This window comes from Podarcis muralis, chromosome 9, assembly GCF_964188315.1.
Source record: "Podarcis muralis chromosome 9, rPodMur119.hap1.1, whole genome shotgun sequence".
NCBI classification, from domain to species: Eukaryota; Metazoa; Chordata; class Lepidosauria; order Squamata; family Lacertidae; genus Podarcis; species Podarcis muralis.
The window spans coordinates 29,556,290-29,571,634 of NC_135663.1; positions in this window are offsets into that span (position 1 = coordinate 29,556,290).

A 15,345-nucleotide genomic window follows, 5' to 3' on the forward strand; every position below is an offset into this window, starting at 1 on the left:
GAAGTGAATGAGGGGATAATGAATGTGCTGCCAGACTTGAAGGGGGTGGGGGTGGGGGGTTCTAGAAAGGAGTCTGTTCAATTCCATCCTCATTGTGATCCGCCACTCTCCATCTGCCTGGTTGGTCTCGTCAGTCTGTCCACAGCCTTTTACCAGGGTGGTGGCTATGGCCCTGGACCTGCACCTGGTAGCTCAGCCCAACTTGGTTTGTATTTCTGATTACAGTAAAAGTAAAACGTTGCGTTTCAGCTGCCTGCTGGTCTCTTCTATTGAAGCTCAGTGTACGTTACAAATTGAACCTATGTTGTCAGAAGTAAGCATCATTGAGTTGAATGGGAATTATTCCCCGGTAACACTATTGAATATTGGCTAATGTACAAGATTAAATCCAGTGTAGTCTAAGCAGATGGGCAAATAAGTAATATAAATTGAGCTGCTATTAGAATAACCATTAAGCTTTGGTTTTTTTTCCCACTTTTGCATAATCAGTAGGAAGGTATTATTTTGTTTTATCAGTAGCAAAGGGTAGTTTATATACTGCATTTATATTTTACTTTGCTTTTGAATGAAGCACAAATAACTGACTGACTGGGGACATAATATAACCTAATTGTTCTAACCAATTTTAGTGTTGTTTATTTTTTATTATTATACCTGCTCTGGGACCTTCATGGCAAGGTGGGCAGAATATATATTTTCATAAATAACACCAGATAAAGTTGTAAGGTTAAATAACATGGCAAATCTGAAATGTTGATTGTTTCCTTGCAAGTAATGAGAATCCTTGTAAGTGATGAGAAACAAAGAATATCATTTGAACAACATTTTAATATTCTGAAATTTTTAAATAAATTTTATCAGTTGGCATATAAATAAACAACATAGTTGCAGTATTTCACACAGTTCGTGTAATAAATAATTATTAAATAAGGACACAATGTATAATTTTTGGAACACAAGAAAGAAGAAAGTCTCCAAGCCGTGTTAGAATACATATTGAAATGTTTGCTGACAACAATTATGACTGGTACCATAAACAGATTCTTAATTCTCCTTAGGAGAAAATTAATTCTCCACCATTCAGCACAGTGTAAATCTTCATTCAGAAAATTTAAGGAAAATGATAAGGCTGCAAATTTCCGGTCACTCCCACCTGCCACAATCTGTTCTGTAGTAAGTGAGAACTATTCATACGCTAAAGGGAATTGGGCTTGATCAAGTCCATACTGGCTTTCTTCGAAGCAAACAGTTTCTTATGTCTGAGTTTGCATTAATTTAATTGTTAGAACATAGCAATAAATAGAAACGCCGGAAGAGCTCTGCTGGAACCAACTAAAGATTCATTTAGACTGACATCCTAGTCTCACAGTGGCTAACCAGATGCAAAACATGGATACAATGGCACTTCTTTCACGTGAGAACATACCCTGGCTTTGTTGTCAACTTGTGGCCAATAAGATGGAGGAAGAGTAATGTTCATTAAGAATGAAAGTCTGTGCAATAACACTAAAATGTATTTTCACATAATCAAAATAGCTTAATGAAGGGCTGCCATATGTCCTGGAATTGGGCTACAAAATGGTGTCTGGGTGGATTTATGCTGTGCAAGTAGGGTGATTGTGGGGAGGCTTTAAAAATGTTCCCCAAAAAACTTTGTCCAGATTTTCTCTTTCGGGCATATTCACATTTGTATATGCCCTGTATGTCTGGACAACATAACAGGTTCATATTGCTTGTAGGGTTCAAATGAAGATGCATTTTAGGAACTAGCAGGCCGTTTTAAATTACTGTGACCTGCAGTGGTCGGTGGGTTTTCTGAATCAATGATTCCCATAGAGTGGTACAAACAGTAAAAGAGCTTTATCTATTAAAGTATCCCTCATACCTCCTTACTTTGGGCATACAAATGTGAACAAGACCTTGTAGCCACTCTGCATATTTTTTAATAGTTTAGTTTCAGTTCAAGACCTTTCCCCATAATATTATGCAGCCTGGAGGTAGCTTATTGGTCACAGTACTGAAACAGTCCCCTTTTAAAACGGTGTATTACATCTTACTTCATAGAATTACAGTCATACCTCGGCTTACAGGGACTTCAGGTTGCGTTTTTTCGAGTTACGGCCCCGCTGAAACCCGGAAGTACCGGAACAGGTTACTTCTGGGTTTTGGCGGTCGCGCATGTGCAGAAGCACTAAATCGTACTTTGCTCATGCGCAGAAGAGCTGGATTGGAACCCACGCATGTGCAGTTGCACCACTGCGGGTTGCAAATGCTGCGGGTTGTGAACGTGCATCCCGCACGGATCACGTTCACAATCCAAACGTCCACTGTATGAATTAATTAACTGGGTTTTTTTAGAGTATACTTTTTGTTCTCTTTTCTTTTTTGCTGGCATTTTGGAAATGACCAAGTGAACCCACATGCCCACACTGAATAGTTCAATATACCCCACCCACCCACCCAAAAGAAGAATGTGGCTGGCAGACAATATTTACATTTATATTATTGACATAGCGGGTATTGAAACAGCAGGTGTCCTATTGATTTTGGTTTTCCATGTGAAGCTGATACATCTGTAAAAATAGACATTACAAAAATGTTAAACACTAGTAGACAAGTTGAAAAAGCAAATGCCAAAAACAAGATAATGATGATTGTGATTACACTTTTATTACCTGCTGTAGCAGTGTTATAAACTCATCCAAAAATGTTCTTAGGCTCTGTTTCTTATAACTGGTACATGAAGGGCACGTCTGTCAGATGAAGAAAAAGTCTTAATTATTTTTCATGTGTTTTAAAGAGTGTACACAATAAAATTAATTAGCTGTCTCCATTTTTTGAAAAGAAACAAAGGTGAGAAAGCAAGAAGGTGCTGTCCCCTATCTTAAGTGTTACCTATTCACTTTTGTAATGTTTGTGCCACCTGATACCCTTGGTCGCAATGCTTAGTCTCTAGGAAACTTGTTGGTGATCATCTTTTATTTCATATATCCCAGGGCTGAACACAAACACTTTCTTTGAGATGTGGCATTTTAGCCTCATCACCTGGAGCCATTTTCAAATGGTAAAATGAAGCAGGAAGCTCTGGGTTCAGCCTTCTCCTTAAGACCAGGTGTATGACTTGAGGTCTCACAAATCCCACACAGCATCTCAAAATTCTAAGTTTCTGTCATTGAAACTCTATGGTATATAATCCTATAGGTCTGAATGCAAAACTGGGTGGCAGAAAAGCCTGCCCAGTCTTCACACTGATTATTCCAGTTTATTTGGACAATCCTACATAAGCAATGAGTTTTGGGCAGAAGGCTGCCAAGGTGGCAAAGTGTGACTTCAACCCCAGCATACATTTCCCATGAATTTCAGGAAATCGTAACTTGCAGTCTTACCACATCAGAGTATCGTTTTGCCATTTAAGAACCAAAAGGAATCTTTACAAGAATTCTCCTAAGTAGGTTAGTATCATCCATTTGCTTAAGATCTGGAGATAGTGACATGTCTAAAGCCTCACAGACCAGGATCATAGGGAGCTGTAGCCCCACTGTAGCCCCTCATGCCACCACAGAAGTCATTATAGAAGACCAGAATTCAACACTGCACAAGGGAATACCGCTAGAAAAGGAGAGTGATTTCTCCAAAAGCCAACAAGAGTGTGTGGGTCTGGCCAATGTTTGTAATAATAATTACTGAGCTGATACTTGAAACAGGAACTTGAAGCTTATATTCTTACTCCTGATCATGTTACACCATAGTTTAATTCACTCACTGTTTATCCAAGTTTTACTTCTCAGCTGGGGGAGCTACATATCTAGCTTCTAAAAGCAATTCTGCTCTTAATTCTATTGTCCCTGAGGACACAGCAAGGAGAATAGAAGTTGGAAATAAAGTGTCCTATTTAATGATTAGAAGTTGTCTAATGGCTTATTCACAGTGCCATGTGATGATTCAAGCTGTGATGCTATATGGTTTATGTGTTGACTCCTGTTATATCAGCTTCCATTGAGCTTTCTAAGCACATTAATCCGCTGCCCATCTGTTGAGATAGACATGTGAAACGTAATTATTTATAAAGTTAATCTTGAATGATACAGGCACAAATCTTTATGTCTGGTAAACCTGCTAGCACCCTTTATTGTTGCAGAACCTAATGGAACATACCAAAACATCAGACAAATTATTGGGTCAGTCCATTTACTATAAAATAAAATGTTATCATTAGCCATACCGAGTCAGATGCACCGGGAATAGGAGGAGGACGGAAATATTTGATGCGAGTGAGGATCACACCTGTTTTGCGATCCTGTAGTGGCCTTAATAATATGGTTTCATTTTTGAAGCAGTCTAAGGCAGGGAGGAGGCAAGTGCCCTGGAAGGAAAAACATATATATTGTTATATTGATGCAAGATATTCTTAGACTTCTGGTCATATTTGAACAGTCAAATTTGTCTTCCCACATGAAGTGTTTTAGGTCCGTACTCATTTTACCACTTCATGTTGCCATTCTGATAGCTTTGCAAGTACAACTGGCATTTTTCCCATTTCAGTTTTGCATGTGCCCTTCACACATACAGTGCAAAACCAGTCCAGTTTCCAACAGCAGCCAACCCATTACCTTCAGGAAACCTGCATGTCGGGTGTGCGAGTCAGGTGTGAAAGCAATAGCCATCTCCTACTCTTCCTCCCCAAACACTGCTTACTCAAGCTTGTAATCTGCCTTGAGCTTCCCAAACTTACAACAATGGGACCTTTTCTCCCTCTGCAGTTTTCAATTATAGCAATACACAGTAAACTAAGACCGCTATGCCCAGAAAACTACTAGTACAGAATGGTAGGTAAGGGCATTAAAAGACTGTTGTGTGTGCGAAACCGCTAACTTCCTGAGCCTAGCAGACTGTATTGCTTGAAAAGTTATGATTAAGCAGTTAGTCACTAACTGTAGATACATTGCTTCTGGGATCCTGACAGGGTTTTCTAAGAGGGAAACTAGTTCTGTTTGTTTTAACACATACTGAGCTATTTAAAGAATGCTAATTTGATGGGAACTATAATCATATCTTACAGTTAACAAATGTAGCAAAGAAGTGGAAGACCTTCCTTGCTCAAGTTATGAGCAAAAACAGAATAGCATTCTGAAGCGTAACAGAATGTAGTAAGCAGAAGGAAATTGGGTGAGTTTTTTCTGTTACTTTTAAAATGTAAGTTTTCAGTTATATTGTTGTTCTGTAAATGAAGCAATTTCTATGTGGTCTGATTTATTTATTTTTTAAGTCAAGGCGAACAAGAGTGTTCAATTCTCATACTTCAGCTTTCAGAAATATACACCTTTTTATAATGCATACTGATGTCAAGTGTAATGCAACTAGTTCGTGGAGCAATATTATTTGCCCTTCTAACTATTTTCAGGAAACAATTTTATTTACGCACATTTAACTCCAAGATCCCTTGCCGAGTAAAAACAATCTTGTTCTTTCTCAATTATTTTAAATGCAAAATGCCAATTTAAAAGTGAAATCTCTCTTTCTCTTTTAATGTTACCCTAGATCATGCATAGAATTACAGATATGGAAAAGTCACCTTTCTTGTGTTAGTCCTCCTTCATCAAAACAATATTCAAAATGACTCTGGTGATATCTTTACGTTGACCAACTAGGTTTGTAGAATAGCCAGCTGATGGTGGCCTTGGAGAACCTGATATTATAGCTAAGTGGATATTATGACCCAGTTTTAAGCAGGGACACCGTGGAAGCCTCGCCTAATAGGCTTTGAGCTTCTGAAAGAAGAGTGCTGTACAAGTGTAATAAACAACAAACTTTTGACCTGCCATTACAAAACACTTGCTGCTCTGCCTGCAAAGCTGGTGCAATAAAAGGTATAACCAGCTGCCTTTGTTTGGGACTAAAATGGCATCAGTCCTTTCTACCACACACCCTGTTAACAAATCAGTAATCTGTTTGGATTGAGAGAGCTGTATGTTCTAGCTTTTGACCAATGTATATTTATTACTTAATTAGAACAAATAAGAAACTAATCCTGCAAGGCGATGAGTGCTTTTTTCTCCTGAGATCTGGTTAATCCTAAACCACTGCTTCTTTGCCAGCTTCTACCAGGGCCATTTCACTTGTACAAGAGCAACCCAACAATGGATGACCAGTACCCATGATACAGGGATTCAGCACTATGCAATACATATGGCATCAACAGCTACAATTTGAAAACAAATCTAGAATGTTTAACAACAGAAAGCAAATGTTGAGTCAGTCTTACCAGGATATTTCTTGGTGAATGTAGTTCAACAGTATCCTAGATAAATATAAAAACAAGTACATTTTATATTTCATACTTTCATTTAAAACTTTAATTCCCCCCACCCCCAATAAATAGAAAATTTACATTTCACTTGCATTGCTGTTGAAACCATACTTACATTTTGTATCCTACGCTGCAAGTATTTTAAGTTCTCAATGAGTTCATTAAAGGCCGTAGTGGGTCTCTTGACTGTAGCAGCCTGAATTAGACTGGTAGAAAAGGCACAGAGCAGACAGTAAATGAGCACCCTTGACATATCTGCAGGAATTTAATTTTAAATCATAAGGAGAATAAGTGCTCTCTGAAGAGTTAGGTTAATTTAGCTGTTCTCAGGTACGTTATACCTACCTATTTATTAAGACTTTCTGGCGAGATAAGAAAAACCACACATTTCAGTTTGGAAAGCTTTATTTCATGGATTAATGAGTAACCCCTTTTTCTTTTCCACTGGCTTGATGCATATAGGTGAGAGAGTTTGTGCGTAGGAGCATGGATTCATGTGTTAAAATATGTCCCATTCGCATATTGGGCAGGGAAAAAGAGTGAAAGGGTGAATTCCCATTTTCAGTATGAGTCATGTGCCTCAATATGATGTATACGTAATAAATGAAGATGATGTATGTGCATGACGGACTCTTACCTGTCATCATTTGGCAGACCCAATTTCACACCAGCAAATCAAATCTTAACCCAAATTTTCCCCAACAGAAGTTGGGGTAAAATTTTAGTTGCTAGTTTTGAACCCTTAAAACAGAAGGGAATAAGCATTATGGATGGAGTTGTGCTTTTTTTCAGAAATTCCACAGCTTATGTATGTCAATTGGTCATCCAAATTATTAAGAGTTTGTTCAAACGCTCCCAAGATCTGAATAAGTCCTTTCCTGGGCTGTTTCAGACTTCACATGGCAAATTGCTGGTCTAGAAGTGTCCTGTGTTGTGATTCCACTTATCACGAAAAACATACACGTTAGAGAGATGTGTCATAAGTTTTTCCTCTCACCATTCCCCCAAGGACATCGGAATGGCCAATATGGTCCTCTCATTTGATCCTTCCAGCAATACTGTGATGTACCTTAGACTGAGAGATGGTGACTGGCCCATGGTCACCCAGTCAGTGAAGGGATTTGAACTTGTGTCTCACCTGTCTCAAACCAGCACTCTAACCACTACACCAGGGGGAACGGACATGGCACCCTCCAGATGTTGTTGGAGTGCAACTCCTATCAGCCACTGCCAGCATGGCTAATGGTCAGGGGTGATGAGAGTAGCAGTCTGACAAAATCTGGAAGACACTGCATTGGCTGCACCAGTGTTACCATCACTAGCATCATAGGATGGTACCACATAGAATTAATGCTTGAATTGCCCCTTGGAATTTGGATGAAGGCTTGTCTATCTGTATCATTATTCTCCCATTCACTGCTGACTGTTCAGCTGTGGTAGCCTAAGAGGCACATGATGGAAATTCTGGAAGGATTCAGAGCCACATTAATAGCAAAACCTATTAATTACCCCAGAGATAATTCCCACCGTTTTCCATGGAGTTTATTCTCTAGTAAATGTGTTTAGGATTGCCATCTGAATGAGCTCTGGGACCTTGAAGGTACCAAGACCACATACCAGCATTCAACACTCCTATTGTTCTAGGTGCATTTTGTGACAGGGAATTTCATTAATGTGTGCAGTTTCTGAGCTCTGGACGCAGTACTGAGCCTAAGATTTCAGATGAAAACTGCCACTGCTGAAAGGAAAGGAGGACCTTTTCTGTCTCTCCACTTCCAGCCACTCTCTGAAGACTGGAGAAGGGACCCTCATAAGAATATTGGGGGGGGGGCAAGGGAAGTATGGCTTTGTTTATTGCAGTCTTAAGATGAGGACTAGGCCAAGTGAAAAATGAATGTAAGTTCATTCATTTTCAGGTTGCATTCTTGTTTCTAAAAAAGCACGCCTACACTCCATTGCGGCGCCCATAACCTAGGTTTAAGGTGCCATTTAGCTCCTAGCTTCATATCACAATTTCAAACACTGGCACAAACAAGGTCCTGGTGTATGTGGCTTTCCCCATTTCCTTAGGACCCCACACCACAGAAAGGGTTTGCTGTGGTGATCTCTTGGTGTTGTGTCGTCTACCTGCTTTTTGCCCTTCATGATTGTCTTCTTTCAAGAAATACAGTTTTTGATGATGGAAAATATCATTGAAATCAATGTGTAATAACGCAGATCATTTTCTCTCTCTCCATTCTCAGATATGAAGGACTTTAAAATATGGCTATATTTTTTTATTGCTCAGCTTCAGTGGACCAGTGGGGCTTTTTAAGATGTAGGTTGCTTTATCCCAAATATTTAGGATTTGAAACAATAGATAAAACACAAAATTAAGCCAAGGCTCATTGGGGCACCTTTGCATATACCCTAGTTGTGTTGACTAGCTAGTACAGATGGTGATGTCACTCTGTGTTAACTGTAGAGGTCACAACTGAGCATAGGGCAGCAGATGATTTTGTTGCTCTGTTGTAGGGGCAGAAACTAGAAGGTGTCACCAACACTGAAGCCTCTCTTGTATGGTGGTGCCCATGAAGTGGCGATCACAGGTTCTGGCAAGATTTCATGGAGATCGCATGGAGCGCATGAGATTTCATGAGATCTCACCAGAAACCACTGGCACTGCCAATGCTGCTTCTCCACTGGCAGTGGTGCAGGTGGGGAGCCCCTGGAGGTACTGTCTCTTGGACTTCTTCAGCCCACCTCATGAGCAGACCATCCCTGCTCACTTGTTCCATTTTGTGGTTCACTTTGTGACAGGAACCCTCAGCTTCGTTGAGGAGAGCCAGTGTGGTGTAGTGGTTAAAAGCAGTGGACTCGTAATCTGGTGAATCGGGTTCGCGTCTCCGCTCCTCCACATGCAGCTGCTGGGTGACCTTGGGCTAGTCACACTTCTTTGAAGTCTCTCAGCCCCACTCACCTCACAGAGTGTTTGCTGTGAGGGAGGAAGGGAAAGGAGATTATTAGCCTCTTTGAGACTCTGTAGGGTAGTGATAAAGTGGGATATCAAATCCAAACTCTTCTCTTCTTCTTCTAGGTGGTAAAGATACACTACAACATCGGGAGGACTTTAAAGTTGTGCTAAGTCAATTGAACATTCTGTCAGTTCATGCTCTTCAGCTCCCCAGGGAATGGTTCCCTCTCTCCTACCCACCTATGCTGTTCTGATTCTTCTCCCAGCTCCCCCTGCCCCCCAAGCCAGTTTTTGGGGTGGGAGCAGAGAGAGGAGAAAGCCCCATAGTGCAAGTATAAAACCTTGCACAGGGCTTCCACTGATGGAACTCATTAGGTGAATCCTACCCATTGTTTTCTATAGGTTCTCCTTGTGTAATTCCATTATTAATATTGGGTTGGATCCTAAAGGCTGCATGTGCAAATGGAAAGCACTCCTGTTCACATAAGGGGGTAGAGGATGACACTTGATGAATTCCTTTTCTCAGCCTCCTGCACCACAACCAAAGGACTGCTTTTTTGCGGGTGTGTGGAGATGGCACAGGGGGTTGCAGTGGGAAGGAGAAAGCTGGAAAACCCCAATCCATAGGCATAAATTTGCTCACAGTTCTTATGATCCAACCTTTTGAGTGTTAGGTAAAGGTACCCCTGACCGTGAGGTCCAGTCATGGACGACTCGGGGGTTGCACGCTCATCTCGCTCTATAGGCTGAGGGAGCCGGCGTTTGTCCACAGACAGTTTCTGGGTCATGTGGCCAGCATAGCTAAGCCGCTTCTGGCGAAACCAGAGCAGCACACAGAAACGCTGTTTACCTTCCTGCTGCAGTGGTACCTATTTATCTACTTGCACTTTGATGTGCTTTCGAACTGCTAGGTGGACAGGAGCTGGGACTGAACAACGGGAGCTCACCCCATCACGGGGATTCGAACTGCCAACCTTCTGATCAGCAAGTCCTAGGCTTTGTGGTTTAGACAGAGTCACCTGCTAATTTATATGATAAAAGCTTACCTTAGTGATCTGAAGCATTAAGCACTTCCACAGATATTGATTTCTATGTTTTATACCCCTTTGCTGCCACACTGCAAACCTCTCTCAGAATGGCAATCTCTTGGGGGGAAAAAATTAAAAAATCAATAAAAACAATAAAACAACTCTTAACAGTAAGGCACAACAGCACAAAACACAACACAACATGGTCAGTTAAAAAAAGTATCAGATGGAACTAGAGACGGACAAGTTGGTCAATTTTGGTTCTCCCTCATTTCTCATTTTTCCAATTTTAAGTTCACTTCTCCACATTTCCACATCATTCTGTGTTTTTAATGAGTGATGTTTTAATGTACTTTTAATCTTTTGTTGGAAGCCGCCCAGAGTGGCTGGGGAAACCCAGCCAGATGGGTGGGGTATAAATAATAAATTATTATTATTATTATTCAGCATTGCTGTGGCATTTAATCCTTGCGATTATTTTATCTGCTGTTCATTTTAATGGTATTTCATGTGCTGCTTCTTTTTTAAATTATAATCCTGTTTTATCTAATGTTGTGCTGTAAACCATTCTGCAGTCAGGATGTCTACACAGCCTGATTGGTAGATAAATATATAAATTCTCCAGGCAGGGCACCAACCACGGATTTAAAAGTGTGTGATCTCTCTAGGGTATCCTGTGCCGTTCATGCTCTTTGAAGAACTGTTATAGTCCACATCTGATAAGAGCAGGGGTTACGCCTTTTCTAAAAGCTCAGTTTAGGAACATGCTGAGTCAACAGCTCGTGGGCTTTAAATCTGAATTCTATTCAGTGGAATTCTAGAAACCCTGGGCAACAATTCTCTGTTTCCCCTCACTTACCACCCAGCTAAGGTGACTTAAGCCCTCCTTCACAGCCAGGTTTCCCCACCCACCTATTCTTAAAGTGAAGAGATGCTTTTCCTATAGCTTAGTCACTATTGGGTTAGATATAGTTCAACCCCTTTAAAGGCTAATGATGAAATTAACTGCTTTCAAAGAATTTTGTTGAAAGTGACCCCTGTGAAGTTTCATTCATTGCAGAATGAGGAAATGTTGGGAGTAGAGAGAGAAATTGGGAAGCATAAGAAGGGAGTAACCTGGGAATTAACTCTGGTTCCACTCTTATATCACAGATTATAGAGGGAACTGCAATGAGAAATGGTTCAGAAATAGGTGATTCACCCTTTCTCCGTGCTCCACTAAAAACAAAACAATTAATATGATTCACTATAGAAAGTATAAACGAAGTTAATAATCACCACGTTCTCTGTATCATAATCTATACAGCATTTCTGAGGTTGCCTTTGTTTCTGGCATTGTGGTTGCATTTTACTTGAAAAAGGTCTGACAAATTCGCTGATGCTTCTGGGGACTTTTTAGAATTTTTTTTTGCTTGTTAATGCAGTTCTCATGACATCACTGAAGGGCTAAGCTGTTTTGCTCAGTAAACTTTTTCCATAGAACATGTTGCATTGCTAAGCTTTTAAAGAATAAGAACACATCCTGCAGGTTGTTGGGTTTTTTTTTTAAAGTAGTTGTATTCGGTGCTGTTATTTTTGCATTTCTGTTATTTCCTTTCAGCATTTTTCCATCAGCTATCTGTGGCAAATCAGTTTAAATGGGAACAATGGGTGAAAACGTCAATGTGAATTTGAATAAAACATGAGGAAAATTTCCCCAAAGCTTAACAGTTACCTTTGGAATTAGTTATGTGTATTCATAAGTATTTATAATTTTTTTTAAAAAAAATTAAGCTTTGTAATGTTCTTCAATAGAACTTCTAGCACATAATTCAGTTGGTTGTGAACGCATTTCTGTCAAAGCAATATGGAGTAAACTAGATCCATGTAACATGATTTTTATTTTTTACAATCAAGCGATATATAGATTTCATGCACTAAATAAAATAATAAGTGCTACTAAATATTTTAAATGATGTGTTAGAATTCCTGCTTCATCACTCTGATCTGTGTGCATATCACATGTGAATTAGGAACCATAATTTGACGTAAATGAGGTGTGCATCTGAATTTCTCCCTTCAATTGAAATCTGCTTTCAATTAGATGTGTATTTGAATATGCATCAGTGTTATGCCTCAATCATTCAGACACAGAATTATCAGCGCGCCTCAAAAAGGGGCAGGTTTCTAAAGCTACCAAAAGCTGAGACAGAGAAAAACTGCCTCCTGCTCATCCTCTATTCTCCACTGCCATTCCAGCCCCAGCTCCCCACTTGTTTTAATACATGTGTCAACACAGGCAGACACTTGGTGCTGCAAGGAGGGAATTTCCTCTCCCTTCTTTCTCTGGCATACTGGGACAACAGCTTAAAGGTTTGTGGGAGATGTAGTTCTCCCAGGAGCTCAGTCTTTCAGAGGAATCTATTTCCCAAGTGCTGTTAATCAGCATTCTGGAGTGTCTGAGAAGGAAGAAGAAGAAAACCCTTCTCCCTTTGCACTATGCACCTCTCAGACTGTTGACCAGTATGCTAGATAGCACTGCAATTCTTATTGCATAATATACATAATTTAGTACAACAAAAACAAAATGTGTACACTTGGAAATTCTCTAATATATTTGAAATCAAATGAACAGACGTCTGTCAATCTCTGAAAGTCCATAGAAGTATAATAGTTGAAACAAAGTACAGTGGTGCCTCGCAAGACGAAAATAATCCGTTCCGCGAGTCTCTTCGTCTAGCGGTTTTTTCGTCTTGTGAAGCAACCCTATTAGCGGCTTAGCGCTATTAGCGGCTTAGCGGCTTAGCGGCTATTAAAGGCTTAGCGGCTAAAAGGCTATTAGCGGCTTAGCGGCTTAGAAAAAGGGGGGGGAGCGGAAAAAATCACAAGACTCGCAAGACGTTTCCGTCTTGCGAAGCAAGCCCATAGGGAAAATCGTCTTGCGAAGTGCATCGAAAAACGGAAAACCCTTTCGTCTAGTGGGTTTTTCGTCTTGCGAGGCATTCGTCTTGTGGGGCACCACTGTAATAGATGCTATCCTGTGAGCTAAACGGTAAAACCTTTTAGGCATTCATGGTGCCGAAGTAGTAAGTGAATGACAATGTAGGACAGTGATCCCAGATAATCTGACTATTTCGCTGGAATCTTCTTCAGCACAACCCATAGATTAGAAAAATGCACAAGGAGAAGTGGCCATATGACGTGTGTTTATTTGATTTCAAATATATTAGAGAATTTACAAGTGTACACATTTTGTTTTTGTTGTACTAAATTATGTATATTATGCAATAAGAACTGCAGTGCTATCTAGTATACTGGTCATCGTGTTGCTTGTGTTGTTTGTTGTGTTAAGTCTGCAACACAGGGGTTTGTTGATCTGTACCTCTCAGACTGTTGGCATCATTGTATATATTGAAAGTAAATGGTGAGGTGTGTTTCAAAGTTATGTGCTGGTGGGGCATGCTTCTGGAAACAGAAAGGATGGATAATGTAATCTGAGTCCTACAAATTTCCCTAGTTTTCCTCTCCCCTCCCTCCAGGAAATCCCTTCCCCAGTTAATTGCTAAATTAATCTGATGCAGGTCTCTGAGATAATATCCATCTCTGTTCTTGTATGACTCCCCATCTTACATGTAGCTAGAGTTAAATATAAGTCTATCATGATCATCATTGGCTACTTTAGCCATAACCATTATTGCTTTCAGTGGGACTTAATTCTTAGCACATTGGGCTAGGATTGAAGTCACACTCATTATTTAAATGGTGGGTCACCACTAGACCTTTTGGTGTAGTTTCATAGAATTTTGCTCTGATTACTTGGAAGTTTCTGAAAAATGTGCACTGTTGATTTAATAAACACACTTTCCAGTTACACAAAAAATCAAGATAGTGCACAACATATACAAATACAATAGTATAAAACAATACAAAATTGTCACTAAAATGACTAACTCAACTTTTGAAAATTAAACAACTGGACAGGCCTACTGGCATTAAATGGTCTTCAAGAGATGGCTGGAAATTAGTAGCTAGGAAGCATGCTGAATCTCTGCTGGAAGGAGTAGTCCACAATGTGGGACCAGTGACACAAAATGGCCTAGTTGGAGCAAGTTGGGTTTCTGAAACCCTGGGATAATTAACATCACAGCTGGGATATAAGGGCTCAGGCAGACCGTAAGTGTCAGGCATCAGAGAATCCAATCCTCCTACAGCAGGCTGCCAGGGACAGACAGACAAGAAAAGCTCTTACCAAAGTCTTTTATTCAATATTCACAGAGAGAAGCTTAGAAAGGCAACCTCTTGGAGTAATGGCATTGCTCCAAGTAAACTCCACCCCTCTTTCCTTCTCAATTGTCAACAGCACCACCCCCCTTACGGTGGCTGTTTAAGGCCATTTGCCTCTTAGCTCTTTGCTCTCCTACTTTCACTGCTCGCCGGGTTCTGGGAGAAAGGGGGTCTGGAATGCTTTCTAGTGATAACATGTCAGCCAGCTGCTCCGGTTCTGCTTGCTTCCCCCCTTCTCCCGTTATTTCCCAGCTTTGCCCCTCATCTATCTCTGAGCCATTACCTTCTGGAAACCACTGTTGTAAATCTATACAGTGGTGCCTCGCAAGACGAAATTAATTCATTCTGCGAGTTTTTTCGTCTTGCGATTTTTTTCGTCTTGTATAGCACGGTTTCGGAAAAGTTTTGGAAAAGCTTCAAAAATCACCAAAGTCTTCAAAAACCTCAAAAAAGGCTACCACACCGCGTGCTATGAGTTGCTCCTCGAAGTCAAGTCGCAACTGTATTAACGGTTTTAAGAAAAAGGAAACAAACTTGCAAGACGTTTCCATCTTGCGAAGCAAGCCCATAGGGAAAATCGTCTTGCGAAGCAACTCAAAAAACCAAAAACCCTTTCGTCTTGCGAGTTTTCCGCCTTGCGAGGCATTCGTCTTGCGAGGTACCACTGTACTGTCTTTCTCTTCTCTGGAAGATTGAAGTGGAGGGGGAGGCAGTCTCCACCATTCCTCCTCAGTCCAGTCCCTGACAGCAAGGTACCTTGCCCTCAGTTTGTCCGGGGCTTTGTATATTATTAC